We start from the raw sequence: 6,099 nt of genomic DNA, 5'->3' as shown, positions 1-6,099 counted from the left end.
CAGACAACTATAGCTACTTGTGGAATTAGCCTGGATACAAGACTCCGGCTCGTTGCTATCTACCATGCATCGGGGGTTCTAACTCATGGGGCCTGCTGCAGAGTTTTCTTGGGGCATGCTGGCCGTAGAGCCGAGGACCAGAGTTGGATTGTATAGGGCTCTGGAAACAGTATGGCATCCAGGCTGAGGTGCGGTGTGCTCGGTCAGGCGGCCCGCCTCTACCTGTAGGCGAGTTGGACCGGGCTCAGCTCAGATTTTATCCGGCAAAAGAATACGTATGTTAGCCATTGTAACGTTTTGTACCCACTACCAAGTAATGTTTCACTGTTTTACAGGGGGTGGGGTCTAGGGGGATTGACCCGGGGGAATCGTGTTCAACAGCGGGCGTACATTTCTCCTTCACCCGGCGAACTCCCTCTGTGGCATAGAGAACTCTACTCCATGTTGAAAATAGCGACCCAGCGCTCATCCCAAACTGCTCCTCCTATCCTGAAGTATGCGAAGGAGGCCAGCAAAACTACCGTGGAAAACTATTCTCCCTACAGTCTATTGGGAGACTACTAAGTAAGACTACTACTACTGTTGGGAGACTACTGTTGGGAGACTACGTCTGTTTAGGAGCTCGTGCAGGGCGTCGGTGTGGCATGTCTCCGATGTAACATTATCAGTCGATGTCGCGTACTTTAATAACCTGGCGGCACAGCAGAAAAAAAAAGAAGCCCGACGCAGTTGACAAGTCTGTGAGCTAGGCTCTACCAGACTACGCTGGCTGTCATAGTGAGAATAATTTGCCAGGGGAGTTTTGGCAGTATACAAAGTTGGCCGGCCGCGAGGGGAAAACATGAACCTAAGCGTGGACGAATTTCCCGACTTTTTGCCAAATTCTACGATCCCCTTATGGTACAGGCTACCTGCGAGCTGTGAGGGCCATTTTCGGCAGCAATATACCCGGTGTCCTCCCGAGCTCTCTGCTATTTTTAGACTGATGATTGCAGATCCAATGGGATTTTTTAATTTGGCAATCTTCTGACAATCGGCGATAGTGTGACTACGGATTTGCGAAATGTGTATTGTCCGACAAGTCTTTCATATGCCGACGAGTAGTCGCTAGGTGGGGAACAGGTGGGAAAAAGCGAAATCCCGGGAGGATCGAATTTCAATTATTCTGCTTAACACAGACAGTGACATTTCTTCCATTTTTACCAAATTTGAACGGATTTCCCTTGCATTTCAGACGTCCCACTATAGCATAGACACGAAATAGCGTCCTGTTAATAGACATGCTTGGAAGACATCATTGACTTAAATGCTATGCAATTACCCCGCCAAAAGTGATGATACTATGCTCAAGAACTATACTTAAGTTCTAGAAATAGAACTAAAGCGAATAAGCTCTTTGGGGTCCAACAAGACCTTTCGACTTAAAATGTGTTATCTGCTGAGACGAGTGCAATTGATGAAATTTTTTGCTCCGCTCGCAGCGTAAAAAGAAGCCAAACAAAAGTTTGGCACATACAGCTCACGTATCTAACACCCGTGCCCCCCCAAAAAACATAGGAAAAGGCCATGCCTTCAAGTCCCAAAGTTATCAAGCTAGAATTGACGTGTTCAAAAATTCGTTCTACCCTAAATAAAAACCATCGCTGAGACGAGTGCAATTGATGAAACTTTTTGCTCCGCTCGCAGCGTAAAAAGAAGCCAAACAAAAGTTTGGCACATACAGCTCATGCATCCAACACCCGTGCCCCCCCCCAAAAATAGGAAAAAGCCATGCCTTCAAGTCCCAAAGTTATCAAGCTAGAATTGACGTGTTCAAAAATTCGTTCTACCCTAAATAAAAACCATTGTAGAGTGGAACTCGCTGCCACCAAGTACCGTAGAAACGTCCTCATTAGATAACTTTACACGGCGCTCACTTACATTTAGATGTGCGAGGCTGGGCGTGACAGGCCGTTTAGTGGATATAACCAGCACCTGTCGTGCCGCCTGCCCGCGAAGGTAGTGCGTTAAAGCAAGTGGTTGTTATGCGGCGATGCAGAAACAAATATGGATACATACCGTGTAAGTCTTTCAGTCGACTGTACAAGTATATTCTAGAAGCTCGCTCTGTGGTGCGTACGACGTCCGCGTGTCTTGTGTAACTCTCTACTGTGTTACACAAGGGGTACAGTGAGTCTGGCCAGTGAGTCGGCGTCCAATAGCAAGCCACCAAAACCGGTTGTACCCAGAAAACGACGGGGAGTCGAGGCGAGCCATAGCGTTTTGAAACCACCTGTGGTGCTAGTGTGTGTACTACTGCAGTACCGTGTGCAAAAATCAGCTGTCTGCTATGCAGGCCATGCGTACAAGTACGGGGCGGTTGATACTGGATATCAATAAACAGTACGCACAGGCGGTGCCAATTGTCATTGGTTTATCAATATGTAGGAAATGTCCACAAACTTTTTCTAGTAACGTTATATACAACTACATTCTTGCTTGCTTATAGGTCTTTTGTTAAAACTCGCCGACCTTATAACCGGGCTAAGTACCAATAATTGCTCTTTATTAACATACTCAATCATAGCTACTGTCACTATATAGATAGTCATAAAAGCTAGGGGAAAACGCTCACATGTAATCTCTACAAAATATAGTACGTCATGACAGTTTTTTTAATATGTTCTTACCCATAAGGTAAAACAACTTACAATGTATGTTACAGTAACTATGTTTTGACATACATTGTTACTGGTTCGATTTCTTTTTATGATGGAGCGGAACAATAGGGAAACGCACTGGAAAGAAGGTTTAAGAGGTCATTGACATTTACAGAAAAACTTTGTCTGATCGTGACTCACGATCAGACAAAGATTGAGCAATTGTCTTGAATTATTGTAATGTTTTTGACCTCTCCGTACCCTAGGAGCCACGTGCATGGCACGACAACTGCCTTTTCCCTTATAAGTAGTTGAACACTACTCTCCAAGCGAAACATAAAGAAACCAGTGCAAAATAGAAAGCCCGATAAAAACGCCTACAAAAAAAGTCTGAGCCTAACCTCTGCTTGGAGTGTAGCTCAACACGTGTTTCTCAGGAACGTGGCCGGAGCGCCTGACAGCGTGGAATTCGAAGTTGTCATTATGTGTGTATTTGTGTTTATACATTATTTTAGTTAATCATGTTTCGCCCCCTATTTGAAGCTTATGGACTTGAGTTCCCTTTGCAGTGAGCCGAAGACGAATCACGAAAGACGAGCTCTAAACTCGATCCACTCTATATTTCAGCCTTCCATTACCTCCATGTCGCAAACTGAACAAACTAGTTTTTGGAGATACCAGACCTTCATGGAGAGCTTTGCCTGATAGCAAACCTGACCGTCGGGTCAACAATACCTTCTCGCACTCACTCGAAACGTTCTGGAGACTAAAGGTGGGGTCACACATGCGTATATATTCAAGTCCGTTTGAGGTGCGTATAAAGCTCTTAGTCTCTACCAGGCTCCACAGGTCGCGGGAAAAATAGTACAAATTGGACAAATATAGATACATAACATGCCAGATGAGTTAGCTGACCGAGAAGTATGGTTAGCGACCCAGCTAACTCGTCTGACATGTTACCTGTTTACGTTTGTCCAATTTCTATTATTTTTACAACGACCTGTGGAGGCAAGTACTCCCATGGAATGTCGGACGACTCGGACCATGACCAACTCGGCCCAGTCAACTCGGCCCATCTGCCGGGACAACTCGGACCATCCCCCCTTGACAGTTATTTAATTGATTTATTTTTTCGAAAATGTAATCCCCAACACTAGTTTTATATGTATATTCTCTGAAATGAGAAAACTGTAGGTTGGATTGATTGGATTATGTAATTCATCGAAAGTTTTCGGCATTCCAGGCGGCGCACATTCAACAACCCCGAAATACGCAGTGTGTGTGGACACGTGGATAGGTGTGAGGCGCTTCTAATAGAGGACAGTAGTAAACTTTATCATTACTCGCTCTTCGGAATAGCTTTAGACAAATAAGATGTGGGTATAGATCAGAGTGCGCGCCTCATACAGACTTAAATATATACGCAGGTGTGACCCCACCACGCACTCATAATATTATGTACATGTACCTCCATTTTCATGGAGGTGACAACGAAACACATAAACTTGGGAATCACACATGTCAAGTACTGCTCGGAGGAAACACTACCCGACTCCAATCGTTTATCTCAACTACAATCTGAGCGAAAGCGACTCAAAGTTTTAGAATGGAGAAGAAAAAAAAATTGTGTGCTGACAGCTTTACGTGACAGCTGAAACATTTTCCAATCTCCAGTTTTGGGTGTGTCTGTCTGTGCGTCCGTGTGTGCGTGTCTGTGTGTCCGGATTTTTGTATCAACACAACACAAGAACCTCTCAAATTATTACAATAATATTTGGTAGGTGGGTAGGGGTTGGGAAGACGAAGGACAAAGTCAATCTTAGCCCCACCCCCCCTAGTATGTTACCTTGATACTGCAGCAGAGCTTCTGTTTCCTGTATCTTTTGCCCTGGACACGCTATGGTCTTGATAAAATGGTGGCAGATTTGTTGCAAGGAATTTCCTTGTTGTAAATTATGACATGAAAAGCTACAGTAATTACAACATCCTACGCAGGGACATCCAACAGTTTGGCTGTTGGATGTCCCTGCGTAGGAGGATGCCGTAATTACAGCCTTTGAGAAGTATTAATGATGACACAAAATACTTCGTCATGGCAACAAATTAGATAAACACATAACATGCGACGGTTCCTTTGTATGTGTCACTTCAGGTATTTTCTGAAATTCATCCTAGGCTGGGAGACAATTATTAGTGGCTATGAAAGGTCACTGTTGCTATATATCGAGATGACCTATAGTAACATCTAGTCCCAAACGACGAAAGAGTCTAAATACATGTGTGAGAACGCAGATGAACGTCTCTTTATCATGAATTGTTCACGATATGATGATTAACGCTTGCTCTAAAGAATTTGATACTTTCCTTTCAATACATAAATTCAACCACATTATTCTGGGAGGCGATACCCGGTACTCTTACAGTGTACAAATAGGCAAAAGACTGTATCTTAGAACCAATACCATAGTGAAAATGTCATTTTGACTTATTCATATCTATAGATATTCATATATGTCTGCTTATACGTACTGCTATGAAAGGTGACTGGTGCTATAGAGATGACCTTTAAGTTGCCATATCACTGCACTTGCGTCATGCTTGCGTCACTGCGGGGTTCAAAAGACACTCCACGTATTTCAGAGATAAAGAACGAACTTTCTTACTTTTTGTGTATTTTGTCGTCTTCTAAGTCATACTTTTACGTTTTACGCAATATCTAAATCGGCGAAAATAACACAACATTCAGTGACGCAGTGAACGAACCCCACAGTGACGCAAGCTTGACGCAAGTCCAGTGAGAGGGCAGTGAGAGAGTCCCAAGCGACGAAAGAGTCGTCTTGCTCAATTCATATGTAAGATCGAAGATGAACGTCACTTTATTATGGATTGTTCACGATATGATGATAAATACACAAAACATTTCTTTCCGCTTGCTCTAAAGATTTTGATACTTTCCGTTCGATAGATAACTTCAACTACATTCTAGCTGGGAGGTTATAGCCCTTACAAATAGGCAAATACATCAAAGACTGCCTATGCCCTAGAACCGATAGTGTAAATGACACTCTACACTCAACATGTTGACTTATTCATATTCTTAGATTATTCATATATGTCTGTTTATATGTACGTTAAGTATCTGTTATAGATCTTACGGAAGTCACTGTACTTTTGTTGTATTAATAAAAAAATCCATTCTGTGTTCACGATGATAATTCATGCACGCCTGGTGCAATTTTGGCTAGTTCTGTGTGATATCCGCATTTAGAACTATGACAGGACTTACAATCCACTTTAAACATAGAAATCAGGCCATTCAGGTAACATTTGGAGATTGTTTACGTTTCCACTGTTTACGCTAGAAATGTGAAAAATCCAGACTTGCATTCCTCCCTCTAGTCATTTTATACTGAGTTAATGTAGTGCCGTCAAAAGAAATGGATTCATGTATGAATTTAAG

The 6,099-nt window shown here is 43.0% G+C and overlaps 1 protein-coding gene across 3 annotated transcripts in view; it reads right to left on the bottom strand.

Moving 5' to 3' along the window:
* LOC118431957 (membrane-associated transporter protein-like) overlaps positions 1-2,220 on the bottom strand; it is a 15,070-nt gene extending 12,850 nt beyond the window's left edge. For all 3 annotated transcript variants that reach the window (XM_035843408.1, XM_035843409.1, XM_035843410.1), the window contains exon 1: positions 2,059-2,220. The gene's annotated coding sequence lies outside the window, so the exon portion shown is untranslated. The remainder of the gene's footprint in view (positions 1-2,058) is intronic.
* Positions 2,221-6,099: the final 3,879 nt, after the last annotated feature.

Source organism: Branchiostoma floridae, chromosome 15, assembly GCF_000003815.2.
Source record: "Branchiostoma floridae strain S238N-H82 chromosome 15, Bfl_VNyyK, whole genome shotgun sequence".
In the NCBI taxonomy this organism is placed as follows: domain Eukaryota; kingdom Metazoa; phylum Chordata; class Leptocardii; order Amphioxiformes; family Branchiostomatidae; genus Branchiostoma; species Branchiostoma floridae.
The sequence above is the reverse complement of the archived record's forward strand: the minus strand, read 5'-3'. Positions and strand labels throughout refer to the sequence as shown.